Source organism: Zea mays, chromosome 1 (assembly GCF_902167145.1).
Source record: "Zea mays cultivar B73 chromosome 1, Zm-B73-REFERENCE-NAM-5.0, whole genome shotgun sequence".
Lineage (NCBI taxonomy): Eukaryota > Viridiplantae > Streptophyta > Magnoliopsida > Poales > Poaceae > Zea > Zea mays.
Genome location: NC_050096.1, coordinates 154,676,047 through 154,700,305, shown reverse-complemented (window position 1 = coordinate 154,700,305; position 24,259 = coordinate 154,676,047). Strand labels below are relative to the sequence as shown.

General features: G+C 51.6%; 1 pseudogene; it reads right to left on the bottom strand.

Annotated features, from left to right (window-relative positions):
• Positions 1–1,241: 1,241 nt before the first annotated feature.
• LOC103644969 (transcription factor TB1-like) lies at positions 1,242–2,818 on the bottom strand (annotated as a pseudogene).
• Between the last annotated feature and the right edge of the window lie 21,441 nt (positions 2,819–24,259).

The following is a 24,259-nucleotide window of genomic DNA, read 5'->3' as shown; positions in this document are numbered from 1 at the left end:
CCATCTATTTCATAATAACGAATGTAGACCGAATGTATCTCTCAGCGCATGAGGTTGTCATAAAACACATCAAGAAATGTCGTAAATTGGTGTAAGATACAACAAGAAGTGATCTGAGCTAATTGTAGTGTAAAATGCAAGCTAACCATCTACAGGAGAACTGTTTCAGATTTTACAATATGATATAAGAGATAATTATTCCTGTTCATGTTGCACTTATATTTTGTGTAGAGGTCCTTCAAGTCCGTTTTCTCATAATCTGACCCTCTATATTTAGCTTCAAATTCTTCAATGTCAGCCTCCGTGACCTGGGAATAAAGATTAAATTAAGTACCATTATATATAAAAATATACAACCTGTCCCCAAAATATTGTCACTCTGGCTATACATCTGAACAAGCCAAAAGGGTATTCTTTTAGAGACAGAGCAACAGAGCTAGTTTTATGCCACAACAGAGTTCTCGCTACTGTATTTCCCTAAAAAATATCATTGTAAATTAATAGACAATATCAGCCTACAATTAATATAGAAGCAACCATACTTTCTTGTACATTGTTCTGAAGTACTCCTGAAGATCGTTTGCTGCTTCTCCCACCAATGCCTAGATGAAAAAGGAAGATCCATAAAAATATTGCTTGAGTCTGAAAGGTAAAAAAACATTCATGTTTATGGTTGAGATACTACCTCATCCCCAGGATTCTTATCTGGGTGGAGGCGCAGAGCCAATTTGTGATACGCCTTCTTTATTTCTTGTTGAGAAGTGGTCTTCCCAACTCCTAGAATCTTTAAATGATAAAAAATAAACAAAAAATTAAATAATTAAATTGTGATCTGGAAAGAGAACCTGAAAGCAGTAAGCACTGGTTAATTACAGTTCCAAAGTGATAGCATATGCCAAAGAAAAACTCAAAGATGTTTTGGTTTTTTAATGTTATGTACTTAAATAATATATATACACTAAAAACCAATATATATGCATAACCAAAAAATATATATATATAAATATAAAATGTCTCATAATTGTAAAGAATGAAGCAACAAATATCATTAGCACGAGTATATATGAAAAATTGACAAACAACACTAGCTAATTATGATAAGATTATTACTTGCCATTAACCAAAAGTGGATAACACAACCCCAGGCTCATGACTATTGATTTATAGAGAACCCAGTTGATTTATTTGTACTGTGTAGCTAGCAACGAACCATATAGCCTAATTACGTAATGGGAATCACCTATATACAATGTTTTATGCATGTTTGCATAGCATACAAGAAATCACCTTGGCATTCCGCCGTTGCATCTCATCAACTCCTCGAGCTGCAAGCAATACTGGAAGTAGCACTCCAGCCCTGCGCGAAGAACTCTCACGCAAGTGCTTGATCCATCCCAGCTCGCCGCAGCTGTGTTCTTCAATAAGAGCCGGTGGCCAATCAAAACCGTTGTCACTGCCTCTGCTTCTTCCCTTTCCGTGGCTAGCTCCTACCTCGAGTCTGTCAAACAGCAAGTGCTTGAGTTGCTCCCCTTCTCTCTCCCCTTCATCAGCGTCGGTCGTCCTCCAGTGACTACAGCCACCTGGTCGGCGGCGTCGACGAGGCAGTCGATGGGCGACTTGGACTGGGCGAGGAGCCAGTTCAGGGTCTTGCTGGCCTTGTCGAACCCGAGGCGGTCCTGCAGCGCCAAGAACTCTCGCGCGACCCCGACCGAGAGCCGCATCCGGCGGTCGCGGAGGCCCTGCGCGTGCGGATCTTACTGTGCTAAATCGTCTGGAACGACCGCTTCCGTAGTACGGCCGCGACCTGGACGCCGGCGTCATCCACCACCGGCGGCGACCCGTTGCTCGGCAGCTCCCTCTCCCCGCCGGCGCCTGCATAAAAGAAAGCAGAAGCGGAGGCCGTGAGATCTGGTAGCCACGGTCGTGCTGCGCTAGGTGGATCCGGATCTGTGCGGGGTGGTTGTCTGGATCGGGGAGTGGGGCTCGGAGGCGATGGCAGCGTGAGTGGAGGTAAAACTGCCGCCACTGAAACCCTATTTTTCTTGCAAACAGCCGCCGTTGGGAAGGTTGGATAGTGTGATCCGTTTTATACGATGGTGTTACAGCAAAATAAGCGTAAACTTATGTATAACAAAGCGTAAAGATGATGTTAGGTCGACCGATTGAGTGGGGATCAGGGCTTTCTCTAATTAGAGAGAGCCAGGGCTCCTAATACTATAACTATATATATATATATATATATATATATATATATATATATATATATATATATATATATATATATATATATATATATATATATATATATACTGGCCATTTGAAGGCGTGGGAGCTCAAGCAACAAACCAAGACATATTGTAGACATTTCCAAGTGCTCATACGCCAAGTGCTTAATAGAATCACTCGATGATTAGTGTAGGTGCTTTGCGAAGTGCTTAAGTTAGTTAGACCGCTTATGCACTTGCAATAGGTGAATCCTAGTTAGTTGAGAGAGTTTAGAAAAAACACACAACCCTCGGCTCTTGTGTGAGCCGTTGTAATTGTACCGAGTGGGGCGAGAGTCTTGAGAGACTGTGACAACCGAGTTTGTGTCACGACCGCCACCATGTACCGGAGGGAACGAGGCCCGCGGTGTTTCGTATGGAAGCTCGATAGTGGAGATGATAGGGAGCGTCCGAGAGGAGCTGGAAGTGAAGCACCACTTGCGCGTGGAGAAGGCACGCGACTCTCTATGGAGTTACTCGACCAAGGTGTTTGGCCCTCGCGTGGGCTACCCTTTGCATAGGGACACCAATGGGGATTAGTCATGACCTTGCATCGTTCCGGATACCTCGGTAAAAATATCGGCATCATCCACGGGAGTTGCATCTCTATCTTGCTCTTTACCTTTCACATTTATATTGAGTAATTAAGTTTCAATCTCCTCTTTCTAGTTAGAATATTTAGGATTGAAACTTAGGCTTTGCGGTAGAGATAGCCAACACTTGGACAAAACGTAGTTTGCACATTCTAGATTATTTATTTGCATAGGTTTTGCTCTAGGGATTTAATTGTGGCCTAGTTTAGATAATAGTTTTAGAAGTCCTAATTCACCCCTCTTAAGCATCACTGTTTCCTACAACTAGCAAACACATTAGTCCACAAGTTATGTTGATCATCAAACACCAAAATCATTTAGTCAAATGGTCCAGGGTCCATTTTCCTTACTGTGGGGGCTCTATAAAAACCCCCTAGCAGGCCATTTGAAGATGTTGGAGCCCAAGTAAAATATCCTAAGCATAGAAACACATTTTCAAGTGCTCTATCACACAAGTGCTAAATAGAATTACTCGATCATTAGTATAGGTGCTTTGCGGAGTGCTTAGTCTAGTTAAACCGCCATTGCACTTGCTCTATGTGTATTCCTAGTTGTGTGAGTGAGGTTAGCAAAACTCACAAAACCCCTCGGCTCTTGCGCGAGCCAATGTAATATTGTACCAAGTGAGGTAAGAGTCTTGCGAGACCATGTCAACTGCGTTTGTGACACGACCGCCACTGTGTACCGGAGAAAATGAGGCCCACGACGTTTTGGTTGGAAACTCGATAGTGAAGAGGGCAGGGAGCGTCCGAGAGGAGACCAAAAGCAGAGCACCTCTTGAGAGGGAGAAGGCCTACGACTCTTTACCGAGTTACTCGTATGTGGTGCTTGGCCCTCGTGTGGGCTACCATTTGTGTAGGGGCACCAACGAGGATTAGTTAGGACCTTGCGCGGTTCCGGATACCTCGGTAAAAATATCGATGTTGTCCACATGAGTTTGCATCTCTAGCTTTGCTCTTTAGCTTCTGCATTTACTTTCAAGTACTTAATTTTCAATCTGTCTATTCCTAGCTTAGAATTGTTAGGATTGGAACTTAGGTTGCAAAACACCTTTTTGCGGTAGAAATAGTAATACTCAGACAAAACCTAGTTTGCACATTCTAGTTTACATATTTGCATAGTTTTGTTCTAGAGATTTATTTGTGCTATAGTTTAGAGATAATTTTTAGAAGTCTTATTCACCTCCCTCTTAGGTGTTTGTGTTTCCTATACTGGTCAGCTCGGCTCGACTCGGATCAGATCGTCTCGTTTGAATCTTTCATGAGCTGATCTAACATCCTAGCTCGGTTCATTAACGAGCCAACTCGTGAACTAAACGAGCGATCACAATTCAGCAAAACAAAACCATATGCATATCATTTACGTAACAATTAATGAACATGTTATATGTATGTGTGGTGTCTATGACCTATGAATTAAACTAATGATTGATAAATTGTGTCTATGTGTTAAATTGATCTATGCACGTGTAACTGTGGGTTAAACTAATGAACATGTGTGTGCATTGTGAATTGATGACTAATGAGTTGTATTAATTTGGTGCTAAATTGATGTGGTATGTAAAACTATGAGTATAATTGTTATTTTCTGTTGTTAAATTGGTTTGAAATTAACTAGAAAATGATTATTATGTACATATCGTTTTTTTTCTGCTCTGACTGACGAGCTAAACGAATCAGCTCGAGTTCGTAAACGAGCTGAGCTAACTCTGTGGCTCTTTAGCTTAACGAGCCAACTCGAACACGGACGAACTGAGCTTGTCGGGGACCATAATTAGGGGTACCCTCAAGGCTCCTAATTCTCAGCTGGTAACCCCCATCAGCATAAAGCTGCAAAGGCCTGATGGGTGCGATTAAGTCATGGATCAGTCCATTCGAGCGACTCGATCACGCCTCGCCCGAGCCTAGCCTCGGACAAGGGCAGCCGACCCCGGAGGATTTCCGTCTCGCCCGAGGCCCCCCTCCAACGGCGAACATATTTCCGGCTCGCCCAAGGCCCAGCCTTCGCTAAGAAGCAACCCTGACCAAATCGCCGCACCAACCGACCAAATCGCAGGAGCATTTAATGCAAAGGTGGCCTGACACCTTTATCCTGACGCGCGCCCCCCAGCCGGCAGAGCCGAAGTGACCGCCGTCACTTCACCGCTCCACTGACCGACCTGACAGAAGGACAGCGCCGCATGCGCCACTCCGACTGCGGTGCCACTTGACAGAGTGAAACTGACAGGCAGTCAGGCCCTGCCGAAGGCATCATAGGAAGCTCCGCTTCGCCCGACCCAGGGCTCGGACTCGGGCTAAGTCCCGGAAGACGGCGAACTCCGCTCCGCCCGACCCAGGGCTCGGACTCGGGCTAAGTCCCGGAAAACAGCGAACTCCGCTCCGCCCGACCCAGGGCTCGGACTCGGGCTAAGTCCCGGAAGACGGCGAACTCCGCTCCGCCCGACCCAGGTGAGAGCACCTAGAGGGGGGGGTGAATAGGTGATCCTGTAAACTTAAAACTTAAGCCACAAAAACTTGGTTAAGTGTTAGCACAATAATCACCAAGTGGCTAGAGAAGAGTCTTAGCAAAACACAATAACCACAAGAGAACAATCACAGAGATGACACAGTGGTTTATCCCGTGGTTCGGCCAAGACCAACGCTTGCCTACTCCACGTTGTGGCGTCCCAACGGACGAGGGTTGCAATCAACCCCTCTCAAGCGGTCCAAAGACCCACTTGAATACCACGGTGTTTTGCTTGCTTTACTATATCCCGTTTGCGAGGAATCTCCACACTTTGGAGCCTCTCGCCCTTACACTTGAAGTTCACAAAGAAGCACAGAGCAAGGGAGGGATTAGCAACTCACACAAGACACAAAGATCACAGCAAATACGCACACACAGAATCCAGACTTAAGCTCAAATGGCTAGCACACTAGAACGGAGCTCAAATCACTAGAATGTCGAACAAGTGCGCGAGAATGATGTGTGAGTGATCAATAGTGCTCAAAGGATGCTTGGTGTGCTCCTCCATGCGCCTAGGGGTCCCTTTTATAGCCCCAAGGCAGCTAGGAGCCGTTGAGAGCAATCTGGGAAGGCAATTCTTGCCTTCTGTCGTCTGGCGCACCGGATAGTCCGGTGCACACCGGACACTGTCCGGTGCCCGATTTCTTTCCTTCTATGGCGAAGCCGACCGTTGGCAGCCTTGGAGCCGTTGGCGCACCGGACAGTCCGGTGCCCCCTTCTAGCCGTTGGCTCGGCCACGTGTCCCGCACAGATCACGCGACCGACTGTTGGCCCGGCCGACCGTTGGCTCACCGGACAGTCCGGTGCACACCGGACAGTCCGGTGAATTATAGCCGTACGTCGCCGGTTAATTCCCGAGAGCGGCCACTTCGCTCGAACCAGCCTGGCGCACCGGACACTGTCCGGTGCACCACTGGACAGTCCGGTGCTCCCAGACTGGGCAGATTCTTGGCTGCTCGAGCCAAGACATTTCCAATTGGATTTTTCCTGTTTCCAGCACTTAGACATAATACATTAGTCCATAAAACAATGTACTAAGTCTGAGAAACATACCTTTATCCTTGGTTTGTACTTTGTCCACCATTTTACATTTAAGCACTTGTGTTAGACACTAAATCACCAAAATACTTAGAAATGGCCCAAGGGCACATTTCCCTTTCAATCTCCCCCTTTTTGGTGATTTATGCCAACACAATATAAAGTAAGTAGAACAAATACAATATCACTTCAAATAAGAACTTAAATTGTTTTGATTCAATTTTGACATATATGGATCACCCTTTGCCACCACTTGGTTTGTTTTTGGAAATCAAACTCAAACCTCTATCTCTAAGTCAAACACACATGTTAAGACATAAAGAGAGTGATTCCAAGAGAAATTGATTCAAGATTTCAAAAACTCCCCTTTTTCCCATAATCAACACTTCTCCCCACAAGAAGCCAACTTTTGACAAGAGAGACAATAAAAGAGTTTTGAAAAACCAAAAAGCTCTATTCTACTATTTTCAAAATCTCTCAAGTGGTAGCTGATCCATTTATCGCTTTGGCCTTTATTTTCTCCCCCTTTGGCATCAAGCACCAAAACGGGATCAATCTTGGCCCTTGAACCCCATTGCCTCACCAAAATCTTCAATAAGAATACAAAGGCAATAAGAGTACATGAGATGAACTTGGAATAAGTTACCCTCTCATCGGAGTGCAGTGGAAGTCTTTCATGGTCCAAGTCCACCTTTTTCCTTTCAATCCTCCTTCGAGACTAAATCATCAAACTCAAGCACATGGTTAGTCTCAAAGGGTCAAGTTGTAACACATCTCCCCCTAAACATGTGCATCACTTTGCAACGGACTTGTGAGGTCCAGGGAGTGTTTATACAACTTGAGCACCATTATTAAGCAACAATATGCATAAGGAACATGATCAAAGGCATAAACACATGTATGCTATCAATTCAGGTTCCGCGAATCTAAGACATTTAGCTCACTACGCAACCTGCAAAAGGTCTTCTCATCTAGAGGCTTGGTAAAGATATCGGCTAGCTGGTTCTCGGAGCTAACATGGAACACTTCGATATCTCCCTTTTGCTGGTGGTCTCTCAAAAAGTGATGCCGGATGTCAATGTGCTTTGTGCGGCTGTGTTCAACAGGATTTTCCGCCATGCGGATAGCACTCTCATTATCACATAGGAGTGGGACTTTGCTCAGATTGTAGCCAAAGTCCCTAAGGGTTTGCCTCATCCAAAGTAGTTGCGCGCAGCACTGTCCTGCGGCAACATACTCGGCCTCAGCGGTGGATAGGGCAACGGCGATTTGTTTCTTAGAATTCCATGACACCAGGGACCTTCCTAAGAATTGGCATGTCCCCGATGTACTCTTCCTATCGACCTTACATCTAGCATAGTCGGAATCTGAATATCCAATCAAGTCAAAAGTGGACCCCTTTGGATACCAGAGCCCGAAGCAAGGCGTAGCAACTAAATATCTAAGGATTCGCTTCACTGCCACTAAGTGACACTCCTTAGGATCGGATTGAAATCTAGCACACATGCATACGCTAAGCATAATATCTGGTCTACTAGCGCATAAGTAAAGTAATGACCCTATCATTGACCGGTATGCCTTTTGATCAACGAACTTACCTCCTTTGTTGAGGTCGGTGTGTCCGTCGGTCCCCATTGGAGTCTTTGTGGGCTTGGCATCCTTCATCCCAAACCGCTTCAGCAAGTCTTGCGTGTACTTCGTTTGAGAGATGAAGGTGCCGTCCTTGAGTTGCTTTACTTGGAACCCAAGGAAGTAGTTCAACTCGCCCATCATCGACATCTCGAATTTCTGTGTCATCACCCTGCTAAACTCTTCACAAGACTTTTTATTAGTAGAACCAAATATTATGTCATCGACATAAATTTGGCACACAAAAAGATCACCGTCACAAGTCTTAGTGAAAAGAGTTGGATCGGCTTTCCCAACCTTGAAAGTATTAGCAATTAAAAAGTCTCTAAGGCATTCATACCATGCTCTTGGGGCTTGCTTAAGTCCATAGAGCGCCTTAGAGAGCTTACACACGTGGTCGGGGTACCGTTCATCCTCGAAGCCAGGGGGTTGCTCCACGTACACCTCCTCCTTGATCGGCCCATTGAGGAAAGCACTCTTCACATCCATTTGGTACAACCTGAAAGAATGGTGAGCGGCATATGCTAACAAAATACGAATGGACTCTAGCCTAGCCACAGGAGCAAAAGTCTCCTCAAAGTCCAAACCTGCGACTTGGGCATAACCTTTTGCCACAAGTCGAGCCTTGTTCCTTGTCACCACCCCGTGCTCGTCTTGTTTGTTGCGGAACACCCACTTGGTTCCCACATCATTTTGCTTAGGACGAGGCACCAGCGTCCAAACTTCATTCCTCTTGAAGTTATTGAGCTCCTCTTGCATGGCCAATACCCAGTCCGGATCTAGCAAGGCCTCTTCTACCCTGAAAGGCTCAATAGAAGAGACAAAGGAGTAATGCTCACAAAAATTAACTAATCGAGATCGAGTAATTACTCCCTTGCTTATGTCACCCAAAATCTGGTCGACGGGATGATCCCTTTGAATCATCGCTCGGACTTGAGTTGGAGGTGCCGATTGTGCTTCTTCCTCCATTACTTGATCGTCTTGTGCTCCCCCTTGATCACACGCCTCCTGTTCATCATCTTGAGTTGGGGGATGCACCATCGTTGAGGAAGAAGGTTGATCTTGCTCCTTTTGTTCCTGTGGTCGTACATCACCAATCACCATGGTTCGTATAGCGGCCGTCGGAACATCTTCTTCATCTACATCATCAAGATCAACAACTTGCTCTCTTGGAGAGCCATTAGTCTCATCAAATACAACGTCGCTAGAGACTTCAACCAAACCCGATGATTTGTTGAAGACCCTATACGCCTTTGTATTTGAGTCATAACCTAACAAAAACCCTTCTACAACTTTGGGAGCAAACTTAGAATTTCTACCCTTCTTCACTAGAATGTAGCATTTGCTCCCAAATACACGAAAGTAAGATACATTGGGTTTGTTACCGGTTAGAAGCTCATACGATGTCTTCTTGAGGAGGCGGTGAAGGTAGACCCTGTTGATGGCGTGGCAAGCCGTGTTCACGGCTTCCGACCAAAAACGCTCGGGGGTCTTGAACTCTCCAAGAATCGTCCTCGCCATATCGATTAGCGTCCTGTTCTTCCTCTCTACCACACCATTTTGTTGTGGTGTGTAGGGAGCGGAGAACTCGTGCTTGATCCCTTCCTCTTCAAGGAACTCCTCCACTTGCAGGTTCTTGAACTCGGACCCGTTGTCGCTCCTTATCTTCTTCACCTTGAGCTCAAACTCATTTTGAGCTCTCCTTAGGAAGCGCTTGAGGGTCCCTTGGGTTTCAGACTTATCCTGCAAAAAGAATACCCAAGTGAAGCGGGAAAAGTCATCCACAATAACTAAACCATACTTACTTCCCCCTATGCTTAGATAAGCGACGGGTCTGAAGAGGTCCATATGTAGCAGCTCCAGGGGCCTTGATGTGGTCATCACATTCTTGCTGTGATGTGCTCCTCCCACCTGTTTACCTGCTTGACATGCTGCACAAGGTCTATCTTTTTCGAATTGCACGTTAGTTAAACCTATCACATGTTCTTCCTTTAAAAGCTTGTGAAGGTTCTTCATCCCCACATGTGCTAAGCGGCGATGCCACAGCCAGCCCATGCTAGTCTTAGCTATTAAGCATGCATCTAGACCGGCCTCCTCTTTTGCAAAATCAACTAAATAAAGTTTGCCGTCTAATACACCCTTAAAAGCTAGTGAACCATCACTTCTTCTAAAGACAGACACATCTACATTAGTGAATAGACAATTATATCCCATATTGCATAATTGACTAACAGATAACAAATTATATCCAAGAGACTCAACTAAAAACACATTAGATATAGAGTGCTCATTTGATATTGCAATTTTGCCTAATCCTTTCACCTTGCCTTGATTCCCATCACTGAATATAATTGAATCTTGGGAATCCTTGTTCTTGACATAGGAGGTGAACATCTTCTTCTCCCCTGTCATATGGTTTGTGCATCCGCTATCGATAATCTAGCTTGAACCCCCGGATGCATAAACCTGCAAGGCAAATTTAGGCTTGGGACTTAGGTACCCAACTCTTGTTGGGTCCTACAAGGTTAGTCACAGTTGTCTTAGGGACCCAAATGCAAGTTTTATCTCCCTTGCATTTTGCCCCTAATTTCCTAGCAACTATCTTCCTATCCTTTCTACAAATAGCAAAGGAAGCATTTAAAGCATGATAAATTGTAGAGGGACCATTCATAACTTTTCTAGGAACATGAACAATATTCTTCCTAGGCACATAATGAATATTTTTCCTAGGCATATCTCTACCATGCATATAGGAAGAACTGGAAGCATACATAGCATAAGGGTCATAGGCATGTGAATCAAAAGTATTACAACTCCTATGAGACTGTCTTCTATCATTGTACATAAAAGCATGGTTCTTTTTAGTACTACTTGCCATAGGGGCCTTCCCTTTCTCCTTGGCGGAGATGGGAGCCTTATGGCTTGTTAAGTTCTTGACTTCCCTCTTGAAGCCAAGACCATCCTTAATTGAGGGGTGTCTACCAATTGTGTAGGCATCCCTTGCAAATTTTAATTTGTCAAATTCACTTTTGCTAGTCTTAAGTTGGGCATTAAGACTAGCAACTTCATCATTTAATTTTGCAATAGAGGCTATGTGTTCACTACAAGCATCAATATCAAAATCTTTACACCTATTGCAAATAACATCATTTTCTACACAAGATGTTGATTTACTAGCTATTTTTAACTTAGCATTCAAATCATCATTAATGCTCCTTAAGTTAGAAATTGTCTCATGGCAAGAAGATAATTCACAAGAAAGCATTTCATTTCTTTTAACTTCTAGAGCATGAGATTTTTGTGCTTCTACATATTTGTCATGTTCTTCATACAACAAATCCTCTTGCTTTTCTAAAAGCCTATTCTTATCATTCAAGGCATCAATCAATTCATTAATTTTATCTACCTTGGTTCTATCTAGGCCCTTAAATAAACATGAATAATCTATTTCATCCTCATCACTAGATTCGTCCTCACTTGAAGAAGCATAAGTAGTGTTTCGAGTACATACCTTCTTCTCCCTTGCCATAAGGCATGTGTGACGCTCGTTGGGGAAGAGGGATGACTTGTTGAAGGCGGTGGGGGCGAGTCCTTCATTGTCGGAGTCGGAAGAGGAGCAATCCGAATCCCACTCCTTGCCTAGATGCGCCTCACCCTTCGCCTTCTTATAGTTCTTCTTCTTCTCCCTCTTGTTTCCTTGATCCTGATCACTATCATTGTCGGGACAGTTAGCAATAAAATGACCAAGCTTACCACATTTGAAGCATGAGTGCTTCCCCTTTGTCTTGGTCTTGCTTGGCTGCCCTTTGCGACCTTTTAGCGCCGTCTTGAATCTCTTGATGATGAGAGCCATCTCTTCATTATTAAGTCCGGCCGCCTCAATTTGTGCCACCTTGCTAGGTAGCGTCTCATTGCTTCTTGTTGCCTTGAGAGCAAGAGGTTGAGGCTCATTGATTGGACCATTCAATGCATCGTCCACGTATCTTGCTTCCTTGATCATCATTCGCCCGCTCACGAACTTTCCAAGTATCTCCTCGGGCGTCATCTTGATGTACCTAGGATTCTCACGAATATTGTTCACAAGATGAGGATCAAGGACAGTAAACGACCTTAACATTAGGCGAACGACGTCGTGGTCCGTCCATCGCGTGCTTCCGTAGCTCCTTATCTTGTTGACAAGGGTCTTTAGCCGGTTGTATGTTTGGGTTGGCTCCTCCCCCCTTATCATAGCGAATCTCCCAAGTTCGCCTTCCACCAACTCCATCTTGGTAAGCATGGTGACATCGTTGCCCTCATGTGAGATCTTGAGGGTGTCCCAGATCTGCTTGGCATTGTCCAAGCCGCTCACTTTGTGGTACTCATCCCTGCACAATGAGGCTAGCAACACAGTAGTAGCTTGTGCATTTTTATGAATTTGCTCATTGATAAACATGGGACTATCACTACTATCAAAATGCATTCCATTTTCTACTATCTCCCATATGCTAGGATGGAGAGAGAACAAGTGACTACGCATTTTGTGACTCCAAAATCCGTAGTCTTCTCCATCAAAATAAGGAGGTTTACCAAGTGGAATGGATAATAAATGAGCATTTGTACTTTGCAGAATACGAGAGTAGTCAAAAGAAAAGTTTGAATTAACCGGTTTCCTTCTCTCGCAGTCATTGTCGTCGTTGTCCTTTTGGGAAGAAGTGGACTCATCACTATCGTCGTAGTAGACGATCTCCTTGATGCGTCTTGTCTTCTTCTTCTTCCCATCTTTGCGTCTGTGGCCCGAGCCCGAGTCGGTAGGCTTGTCATCCTTCGGCTCGTTGATAAAGGACTCCTTCTCCTTGTCGTTGATCACGATTCCCTTCCCCTTAGGATCCATCTCTTCGGGCGGTTAGTCCCTTTCTTGAAGAGAACGACTCTGATACCAATTGAGAGCACCTAGAGGGGGGGTGAATAGGTGATCCTGTAAACTTAAAACTTAAGCCACAAAAACTTGGTTAAGTGTTAGCACAATAATCACCAAGTGGCTAGAGAGGAGTCTTAGCAAAACACAATAACCACAAGAGAACAATCACAGAGATGACACAGTGGTTTATCCCGTGGTTCGGCCAAGACCAACGCTTGCCTACTCCACGTTGTGGCGTCCCAACGGACGAGGGTTGCAATCAACCCCTCTCAAGCGGTCCAAAGACCCACTTGAATACCACGGTGTTTTGCTTGCTTTACTATATCCCGTTTGCGAGGAATCTCCACACTTTGGAGCCTCTCGCCCTTACACTTGAAGTTCACAAAGAAGCATAGAGCAAGGGAGGGATTAGCAACTCACACATGACACAAAGATCACAACAAATACGCACACACAGAATCCAGACTTAAGCTCAAATGGCTAGCACACTAGAACGGAGCTCAAATCACTAGAATGTCGAACAAGTGCGCGAGAATGATGTGTGAGTGATCAATAGTGCTCAAAGGATGCTTGGTGTGCTCCTCCATGCGCCTAGGGGTCCCTTTTATAGCCCCAAGGCAGCTAGGAGCCGTTGAGAGCAATCTGGGAAGGCAATTCTTGCCTTCTGTCGTCTGGCGCACCGGACAGTCCGGTGCACACCGGACACTGTCCGGTGCCCGATTTCTTTCCTTCTATGGCGAAGCCGACCGTTGGCAGCCTTGGAGCCGTTGGCGCACCGGACAGTCCGGTGCCCCCTTCTAGCCGTTGGCTCGGCCACGTGTCCCGCGCAGATCGCGCGGCCGACTGTTGGCCCGGCCGACCGTTGGCTCACCGGACAGTCCGGTGCACACCGGACAGTCCGGTGAATTATAGCCGTACGTCGCCGGTTAATTCCCGAGAGCGGCCACTTCGCTCGAACCAGCCTGGCGCACCGGACACTGTCCGGTGCACCACCGGACAGTCCGGTGCTCCCAGACTGGGCAGATTCTTGGCTGCTCGAGCCAAGACATTTCCAATTGGATTTTTCCTGTTTCCAGCACTTAGACATAATACATTAGTCCATAAAACAATGTACTAAGTCTGAGAAACATACCTTTATCCTTGGTTTGTACTTTGTCCACCATTTTACATTTAAGCACTTGTGTTAGACACTAAATCACCAAAATACTTAGAAATGGCCCAAGGGCACATTTCCCTTTCACCAGGGCTCGGACTCGGGCTAAGTCCCGGAAGACGGTGAACTCCGCTCCGCCCGACCCAGGGCTCAGACTCGGGCTAAGTCCCGGAAGACGGTGAACTCCGCTCCGCCCGACCCAGGGCTCGGACTCGGGCTAAGTCCCAGAAGACGGTGAACTCCGCTCCGCCCGACCCAGGGCTCGGACTTGGGCTCAACCCTAAAAGACGACGAACTCCGCCTCGCCCGACCCAGGGGCTCGGACTCAACCTCGACCACGAAAGACAGACTCAACCTCGGCTTCGGAGGAGCTTCCACATCGCCCAACCTAGGGCGCAGACCAGCCACGTCAACAGGAGGCGCCATCATCACCCTACCCCGAGCTGACTCGGGCCGCAGGGAACAAGACCGGCGTCCCATCTAGCTAGCTCCGCCAGATAGGCAATGATGGCGCCCCGCGTACTCTGTGACAACGGCAGCTCTCAGCCCCCTTACGGAAGCAAGAGGACGTCAGCAAGGACTCAACCGCTCCGATAGCTGTCCCTCCGCCAGGCTCCATCGCTCCTCCGACGGCCACGACATCACACCAGCTGGGTGCCAAAATATCTCCGGCTGCCACAACGGCATGTACTTAGGGCGCTAGCTCTCCTCCGCTAGACACGTAGCACTCTGCTACACACCCCATTGTACATCTGGATCCTCTCCTTACGCCTATAAAAGGAAGGACCAGGGCCCTCTTAGAGAGGGTTGGCCGCGCGGGGACGAGGACGAGACATGCGCTCGCTTGAAGCCGCTCGCTCCCTCTCCCGCGTGGACGCTTGTAACCCCCTACTGCAAGCGCACCCGACCTGGGCACGGGACGAACACGAAGGCCGCGGGATTCCCACCTCTCTCACGCCGGTCTCCGGCTGCCTCGCTCTCCCCCCTTCGCGCTCGCCCTCGCGCTCGACCCATCTGGGCTGGGGCACGCGGCGACATTCACTCGTCGGCCCAGGGACCCCCCGGTCTCGAAACGCCGACAGTTGGCACGCCAGGTAGGGGCCTGCTGCGTGTTGACGAATAGCTTCCCGTCAAGCTCCAGATGGGCAGTCTCCAACAACCTCTCCAACCCGGGACTGTGCTCCGTTTCGGGAGTCTTGAGTTCATGTCCCTCGACGGCAGCTACGACATGATACTCCTTCCACCGCCGCACGACAACGACAATGGCGGCCAACAGCCCGCCCGCCGGAGGCGGAATCGACGACGTCTTCCCCGCGTGGTGGAAGAACAACCTTCAAGCTCATCCCGCCCTCTTCCCCGCCGACGGAGGGGAAGGCAGAGCAACCAAGGCCAAGCAGGAGGCAGCGCCTCGTCGGCTGTCGAGCGAGTCGACAGCACTGGCACCCCAACGGGGGGCGCACCGGGTATCGACTTCGCGCTTGAGACGAAGACGAGCGCCGTCTCCCCGCGACACGCCAATCCCGAGCAAGCGGACGACGCCAGCACGCTCGCGGAAAGCTTGCTGGACGTCACCCTCGTACCTGAGACGACGGTGCAGTCAGTCCCCGACGTGACTTTATCGCCGCTCGTCGACCAAGAGGTACCGACCGATTCCCAACCCACGTCATTTGGATTCAGCCTCAACCCGCCTAGCGACCTCGCTTTGGCGGGCGCTCTCGTAGAGGCGAGTCCAAACCCTCTGGGGTTTCGCATGCGGTCACCTTGGGACCGGCTGACGGACGTCTCGACCTACGGGCCCTCTGGGTCCGAGGAAGACGACGAGCCCAACATCTGTTGGGATTTCTCTGGACTTGGCAACCCCAGTGCCATGCGGGACTTCATGACCGCATGTGACTACTGCCTCTCCGACTGTTCCGACGGTAGCCGCAGCCTCGGCGACGAGAACTGCGGCCCAAGCCGCGAATGTTTCCACGTCGATCTAGGGGGTCCCTCCGAAGGCAATCATCTCGGCATGCCAGAGGACGGTGATCTCCCTAGGTCGGTGCCCCACGTTGACATCCCACGAGAGCTAGCTGTGGTCCCCGTTCAGGCGGGGGGCCATGACCCACAGCTCGAGCAAATCCGCGGGGTGCAGGCCAGGCTCGACGAGGGAGCAGGGGCGCTTGAGCCGATCCGCCGGGACGTCGAGCAGGCATGGGCGGGCCAACCCCCGGCCGGAGAAATACGTCATCTGCCCCAGGGTTTCTAGCACCGCGTCGCCGACGACGTCAGGGTCAGGCCGCCACCCGCCTCTAGTGGGGTCGGCCAGAACCTTGCTGCAGCAGCGATGCTTCTCTGCGCGATGCCGGAGCCATCAACCACCGAGGGCCGGCGAATCCAGGGGGAGCTCAAGAATCTCCTGGAAGGCGCTGCGGTCCGACGGGCCGAGAGCTCTGCCTCCCGAAGGCAGGGGTACCCCTCGGAACCTCATGCCTCGACTTCCCGATTCATGCGGGAAGCCTCGGTCTACACTGGGCGCACGCACAACACCGCGCCTGCGGCCCCGGGCCGCCTCGGCAACGAACACCATCGCCGCGACCGTCGGGCCCACCTCGACGAGAGGGTGCGCCGAGGCTACCACCCCAGGCGTGGGGGACGCTACGATAGCGGGGAGGATCGAAGCCCCTCGCCCGAACCACCCCGGTCCGCAGGCCTTCAGCCGGGCCATCCGACGGGCGCCGTTCCCGACCCGGTTCCGACCTCCGACTACTATCACAAAGTACTCGGGGGAGACGAGACCGGAACTGTGGCTCGCGGACTACCGTCTGGCCTGCCAACTGGGTGGAACGGACGATGACAACCTCATCATCCGCAACCTCCCCCTGTTCCTCTCCGACACCGCTCGCGCCTGGTTGGAGCATCTACCTCCGGGGCAGATCTCCAACTGGGACGACCTAGTCCAAGCTTTCGCCGGCAATTTCCAGGGCACGTACGTGCGCCCCGGGAATTCCTGGGACCTCCGGAGCTGCCGGCAGCAGCCGGGAGAGTCTCTCTGGGACTACATCCGGCGATTCTCAAAGCAGCGCACCGAGCTGCCCAACATCACCGACTCGGATGTCATCGGCGCGTTCCTCGCCGGCACCACCTGCCGCGACCTGGTGAGCCAGTTGGGTCGCAAGACCCCCACCAGGGCGAGCGAGCTGATGGACATCGCCACCAAGTTCGCCTCCGGCCAGGAAGCGGTCGAGGCTATCTTCCGAAAGGACAAGCAGCCCCAGGGCCGCCCATCGGAAGATGCTCCCGAGGCGTCGACTCAGCGCGGCGCCAAGAAGAAAGGCAAGAAGAAGTCACAAGCGAAACGCGACGCCGCCGACGCGGATCTTGTCGCCGCCGCCGAGTACAAGAACCCTCGGAAACCCCCCGGAGGTGCCAACCTCTTCGACAAGATGCTCAAGGAGCCGTGCCCCTATCACCAGGGGCCCGTCAAGCACACCCTTGAGGAGTGCGTCATGCTTCGGGGCCACTTCCACAGGGCCGGGCCACCCGCGAAGGGTGGCAGGGCCCGCGACGACGACAAGAAGGAAGATCACCAAGCAGGAGAGTTCCCCGAGGTCCGCGACTGCTTCATGATCTATGGTGGGCAAGCGGCGAATGCCTCGGCTCGGCACCGCAAGCAAGAGCGCCGGGAGGTCTGCTCGGCGAAGGTGGCGGCGCCAGTCTACCTAGACTGGTCCGACAAGCCATCACCTTCGACCAAGCCGACCACCCCGACCACGTGCCGAGCCCGGGGAAATACCCGCTCGTCGTCGACCCCGTCATCGACGACGTCAGGCTCACCAAGGTCCTTATGGACGGAGGCAGCAGCCTCAACATCATCTACGCCGAGACCCTCGGGCTCCTGCGTGTCGATCTGTCCTCCGTCCGAGCAGGCGCTGCGCCCTTCCATGGGATCATTCCCGGGAAGCGCGTCCAGCCCCTCGGACAACTCGACCTTCCCGTCTGCTTCGGAACACCCTCCAACTTCTGAAGGGAGACCTTGACGTTCGAGGTGGTCGGGTTCCGAGGAACCTACCACGTGGTACTGGGAAGACCATGCTACGCGAAGTTCATGGTCGTCCCCAACTACACCTACCTGAAGCTCAAGATGCCGGGCCCCAATGGGGTCATCACCGTCGGCCCCACGTACAAACACGCGTTCGAATGCGACGTGGAGTGCGTGGAGTACGCCGAGGCCCTCACCGAGTCCGAGGCCCTCATCGCCGACCTGGAAAGCCTCTCTAAGGAGGTGCCAGACGTGAAACGTCATGCCGGCAACTTCGAGCCAGTGGAGACGGTTAAGGCCGTCCCCCTCGACCCCAGTGGCGACGCCTCCAAGCAAATCCGGATCGGCTCCGGGCTCGATCCCAAATAGGAAGCAGTGCTCATCGACTTTCTCTGAGCGAACGCCGACGTCTTCGCGTGGAGTCCCTCGGACATGCCCGGCATACCGAGGGATGTCGCCGAGCACTCGCTGGATATTCGAGCCGGAGCCCGACCCGTCAAGCAGCCTCTGCGCCGATTCGACGAGGAGAAGCGCAGAGCCATAGGCGAGGAGATCCACAAGCTAATGGCGGCACGGTTCATCAAAGAGGTATTCCATCCCGAATGGCTTGCCAACCCTGTGCTTGTGAGAAAGAAAGGGGGGAAATGGCGGATGTGTGTAGACTACACTGGTCTCAACAAAGCATGTCCGAAGGTTCCCTACCCTCTGCCTCGCATCGATCAAATCGTGGATTCCACTGCTGGGTGCAAAACCCTGTCTTTCCTCGATGCCTACTCAGGGTATCATCAAATCAGGATGAAAGAGTCCGACTAGCTCGCGACTTCTTTCATCACACCCTTCGGCATGTACTGCTATGTCACCATGCCGTTTGGCTTGAGGAATGCGGGCGCGACGTACCAGCGGTGCATGAACCATGTGTTCGGCGAACACATTGGCCGCACGGTCGAGGCCTACGTCGATGACATCGTAGTCAAGACGAGGAAAGCTTCCGACCTCCTTTCCGACCTTGAAGTGACATTCCGATGTCTCAAGGCGAAAGGCGTCAAGCTCAATCCCGAGAAGTGTGTCTTCGGGGTGCCCCGAGGCATGCTCTTGGGGTTCATCGTCTCCGAGCGGGGCATCGAAGCCAACCCGGAGAAGATCGCAGCCATCACCAGCATGGGGCCCATCAAGGACTTGAAAGGCGTACAGAGGGTTATGGGATGTCTCGCGGCTCTGAGCCGCTTCATCTCACGCCTCGGCGAAAGAGGTCTACCTCTGTACCGCCTCTTAAGGAAGGCCGAGTGCTTCACTTGGACCCCTGAGGCCGAGGAAGCTCTCGGGAACCTGAAGGCGCTCCTCACAAAGGCGCCTATCTTGGTGCCTCCAGCTGCCGGAGAAGCCCTCTTGGTCTACGTCGCCGCGACCACTCAGGTGGTTAGCGCCGTGATTGTGGTCGAGAGGCAAGAAGAGGGGCATGCATTGCCCGTTCAGAGGCCAGTTTACTTCGTCAGCGAGGTACTGTCCGAAACCAAGATCCGCTACCCACAAGTTCAGAAGCTGCTGTATGCAGTGATCCTGACACGGCGGAAGTTGCGACACTATTTCGAGTCCCATCCGGTAACTGTGGTGTCATCCTTCCCACTGGGGGAGATCATCCAGTGCCGAGAGGCCTCGGGTAGGATTGCAAAGTGGGCGGTGGAAATCATGGGCGAGACAATCTCGTTCGCCCCTCGGAAGGCCATCAAGTCCCAGGTTTTGGCGGACTTCGTGGCCGAATGGGTCGACACCCAGCTACCGATGGCTCCGATCCAACCAGAGCTCTAGACCATGTTTTTCGACGGGTCATGATGAAGACGGGAGCCGGCGCAGGCCTACTCTTCATCTCGCCCCTCGGAAAACACCTATGCTATGTGTTACGCCTCCATTTCCCGGCATCCAACAATGTGGCTGAGTATGAGGCTCTGGTCAACGGGTTGCGGATCGCCATCGAGCTAGGGGTCCGGCGCCTCGACGCCCGCAGTGACTCGCAGCTCGTCATCGACCAAGTCATGAAGAACTCCCACTGCCGCGACCCGAAGATGGAGGCCTACTGCGATGAGGTTCGGCGCTTGGAGGACAAGTTCTACGGGCTCGAGCTCAACCACATCGCTCGGCGCTACAACGAGACTGCGGACGAGCTGGCTAAAATAGCCTCGGGGCGAACAACGGTTCCCCCAGACGTCTTCTCCCGGGATCTGCATCAACCCTCCGTCAAGATCGACGACACGCCCGAGCCTGAGGTGCCCTCGGCCCAGTCCGAGGTATCCTCGGCACAGCCCGAGGCACCCTCAGCTCGGCCCGAGGCGCCCTCGGTTCAGCCCGATGTACCCTCGGCCCCCGAGGGTGAGGCACTGCGCGTCGAGGAGGAGCGAAGCGGGGTCACGCCTGATCGAAACTGGTAGACCCCGTACCTGCAATATCTCCACCAAGGAGAGCTACCCCTCGACCGAGCCATCAAGTCGTTTGTCCTGCTGGGCAATGAGAAGGAGCTCTACCACCGCAACCCCTCTGGCATCCTCCAGCGATGCATCTCCGCCGCCGAAGGTCAGGAACTCCTGCGAGAGATACACTCGGGGGCTTGCAGCCATCACGCAGCCCCTCGAGCCCTTGTCGGGAATGCTTTCCGACAAGGCTTCTACTGGCCGACGGTGGTGGCCGACGCCACTAGAATTGTCCGCACCTGCGAAGGGTGTCAATTCTACGCGAGGCAGACCCACCTGCCCGCTCAGGCTCTATAGACGATAGCCATCACCTGGCCTTTCGCTGTGTGGGGTCTGGATCTCGTCGGCCCCTTGCAGAAGGCACCCGGGGGCTACACGCACCTGCTGGTCGCCATCGACAAATTCTCCAAGTGGATCGAGGTCCGACCTCTGAACAGCATCAGGTCCGAGCAGGCGGTGGCGTTCTTCACCAACATCATCCATCGCTTCGGGGTCCCAAACTCCATCATCACCGACAACGGCACCCAGTTCACCGGCAGAAAGTTCTTGGACTTCTGCGAGGATCACCACATCCGGGTGGACTGGGCCGCCGTGGCTCATCCCATGTCAAATGGGCAAGTAGAGCGTGCCAACAGCATGATTCTACAAGGGCTCAAGCCTCGGATCTACAACGACCTCAACAAGTTCGGCAGGCGATGGATGAAGGAACTCCCCTCGGTGGTCTGGAGCCTGAGGACAACGCCGAGCCGGGCCACGGGCTTCACGCCATTCTTCCTAGTCTACAGGGCCGAGGCCATCTTGCCCACAGACCTGGAATACGGCTCCCTGAGGACGAGGGCCTACAGCGATCAAAGCAACCAAGCTAGCCGAGAAGACTCGCTGGACCAGCTCGAGGAGGCTCGGGACAAGGCCTTACTACGCTCGGCGCGGTACCAGCAGTCCCTGCGACACTACCACGCCCGAGGGGTCCGGTCCCGAGACCTCCAGGTGGGCGACCTGGTGCTTCGGCTGCGATAAGACGCCCGAGGGAGGCACAAGCTCACGCCCCCCTGGGAGGGACCGTTCGTCATCGCCAAGGTTCTGAAGCCCGGAACGTACAAGCTGGCCAACAGTCAAGGCGAGGTCTACGGCAACGCTTGGAACATCCAACAACTACGTCGCTTCTACCCTTAAGATGTTTTCAAGTTGTTCATATACCTCGCAACCACGCAAAGTTTAGTCATCAAGGAAGGGTCGGCCTCACCTCGGCAAAGCCCGACCCTCCCTCGGGGGCTAAAAGGGGGGGAACCCCCTCTGCGTCGAAATTTTCCTCGAAGAAAGATCTTTTCTGCCAGAATATCTTTCGTGCTTTTTGACTACTTCGAAAAGTGGATCCTGAAAACGACGGAGTACACGTAAGCAGCCAAGGCTAACTGAGCCGAGGGACTCCTACGCCTCCGGGATACGGATACCTCACTCATCACCTTCTGCAATAAGTAACTCACGTTCGGATAAGTGATTCTGCGGACCGAACAAGTCTTCACGTTCGGAAGCTCTTCTGCCGAAGCGATCCTTCGAGCCTTCTCGACTGCGTCGGTGACAGAGCCCCATGGACGGGTAAGAGTGCGCGTAAGCGGCAAGGCCGATCGAGCTGAGGGACTCCTACGCCTCCGGGATACGGATACCTCACTCGTCACCTTCCGCGAGAAGCAACTCTCGCTCGCACAAACATCCCTGTTACCGACAAAAAAGTCCAGATACTCGAAACAAGAGGAAAAGAGACGCAGCTTTACAACACAGCGAGGGTGTGTTTTGGCCTCTGCGGCCGCAGGAAACACACGCTACAAGACAATCCGATCCTGCAGGCTCGGGTCTTGACGCTGGAAGGGGGCAGCAGCACCCTCGGCATCGACGACACCTTCGGCGAGGCCCGACCTAGCCTCGGACGGCGACGCGATCCGAGGGTCTCCACTCTAAAGGACGACGTCATCGCCACGCCCAGGCAATCGCTGCCAGGGTCTTCTCCGGGAATCCGGACCGAGCAGGCGGCTCGGCCGGTCACCCCGGGGCCTCGGCCAACCATCCTCCAAGGACGTCAACCCGACTCGAGGCCTCGGCTGGTCAACTCCGGCGTCGGTCCCGCTAACGGACGACCCGGCTAGGCTCCGGCCAACCAGGTTTCCTTTTCAAGCCAACTCTGCCCCTGTTCATGCTAATACCGCTACCCCTGGCCTCGGCTCATCGAAGAGCGGCCAAGGGGTCCCTTTAATTAAGCTAGAGAAGCCTCGGACAACAAGGCCGACTGAGCCGAGGGACTCCTACGCCTCCGGGATACGGATACCTCACTCGTCACCTTTACACGGGGCGACTCACGCTTGGTGAAGCGGTTCAGACAACCAACAGGCGAGTCTTAGTGCTCGAAAATAAGGAAAAACACGGCTCCGTGCCAAAATTACATACATGTTCAGGCCTCGACAGCCACAACGAACAAAAACACTGGCATTCGAAGTGCCATTAATAACAGAACTCCGGTTCCACCTCCGCAGGTACGAACAACCCCACTCGATGGGGGGGTGAAAGGGAAATGTGCCCTTGGGCCATTTCTAAGTATTTTGGTGATTGAGTGTCAACACAAGTGCTTAAACGTGAATCAATGCCCATGGATGAACAAAGTGCAAATCTAGAGCAAAGGTATGTTTCTAAGTCTTAGTACATTGGTTTTGTGTACTAATATACTTGTCTAAGTATTAGAAACAGGAAGAAGAAGAAAAGAAGAGAGTTGGCTGTGTACAGCCAAGAGGCTGTTTTCAGTCTGGGGCACCGGACTGTCCGGTGGTGCACCGGACAGTGTCCGGTGCGCCAGGCTGCCTCGACCTGAAGACGCTGCTCTCGGGAATTTGCCGACGGCGTACGGCTAAAATTCACCGGACTGTCCGGTGAGTCAACGGTCGGCCGAGCCAACGGTCGGCCGCAGAATCTGCGCGCGACACGTGGTCTGGCCAACGGTCGGAAGTAGGCACCGGACTGTCCGGTGTGCACCGGACTGTCCGGTGCGCCAGATCTGCAACGGTCGGCTGCGCTGTTTATGGAAATAAATCGGGCACCGGACAGTGTCCGGTGTGCACCGGACTGTCCGGTGTGCACCGGACTGTCCGGTGCGCCCGACGACAGAAGGCAAGATTGGCCTTCTGGATTTGCTCTCAACGGCTCCTAGCTGCCTTGGGGCTATAAAAGGGACCCCTAGGCGCATGGAGGAGATATCCAAGCAACCTTAGAGCATTCCTGATCATCCACACTCAGTCTTTGCGCATCCGATTGTCATTCTAAGTGATTCGAGCTCCGTTCTTGTGAGAACCTTGAGATAGTCTTTTGAGCTCGACTCTTGGCCGTGTGTGTGCGCGTTTTGCTATGGATTTGTGTGTGTTGCTTCTCTCCCTTACTCCGTATTTCTTTGTGAATCTCAAGTGTAAGGGCGAGAGACTCCAAGTTGTGGAGATTCCTCGCAAACGGGATATTGAAAGAAAAGCATAACACTGTGGTATTCAAGTTGATCATTGGATCACTTGAGAGGAGTTGAGTGCAACTCTCGTCCGTTGGGACGCCACAACGTGGAGTAGGCAAGTTTTGTACTTGGCCGAACCACGGGATAAATCACTGTGTCTTCTCTGTGTTGAACTCCTTGTGATTATCATATTGTGCAAGATCTTCTCTCTAGCCA